The sequence below is a fragment of the Tupaia chinensis genome, unplaced genomic scaffold (assembly GCF_000334495.1).
Source record: "Tupaia chinensis unplaced genomic scaffold, TupChi_1.0 Scaffold000394_1, whole genome shotgun sequence".
NCBI lineage: Eukaryota > Metazoa > Chordata > Mammalia > Scandentia > Tupaiidae > Tupaia > Tupaia belangeri.
In genome coordinates this window covers 173,425-173,707 of record NW_006159896.1, presented here as the reverse complement: position 1 = coordinate 173,707, position 283 = coordinate 173,425, and the positions used below count along the sequence as shown (strand labels likewise).

At 66.4% G+C, this 283-nt stretch overlaps 1 long non-coding RNA gene across 1 annotated transcript in view; it reads left to right on the top strand.

The window, feature by feature from the left end:
* Nucleotides 1-30: 30 nt before the first annotated feature.
* LOC102485479 (uncharacterized) overlaps nt 31-283 on the top strand; it is a 37,827-nt gene continuing 37,574 nt past the window's right edge. Inside the window, exon 1 of the long non-coding RNA XR_335337.3 lies at nt 31-256. This is a non-coding gene — a long non-coding RNA (uncharacterized LOC102485479). The remainder of the gene's footprint in view (nt 257-283) is intronic.

Genomic DNA, 283 nt, shown 5'->3' with positions numbered 1-283 from the left:
CTGCCCTGCTCTCCTGAGAGCCCGGTTCTGAAGTCTCGAGGCCACTCGCTCGCTGTGTGTTCCCGGACAAGGCGTGTCCCCTCTCTGAGCTTAGTTTATCTACCAGACACACGGCTGGAAAGGATCCGTGATAAGCAAACTACAGCCCCAGCGGCGTCTGGGCTGGGCACGCGAGCAAGCGCGGGCACTCTCCGGAAGCCTGGCCCTCGCCCTCCGGGCAGGCAGGGCGCAGGGAGCACCGCCGCCCCGCTTCTAGGTGAGAAACAGCTCGGGGGGGGGGCGC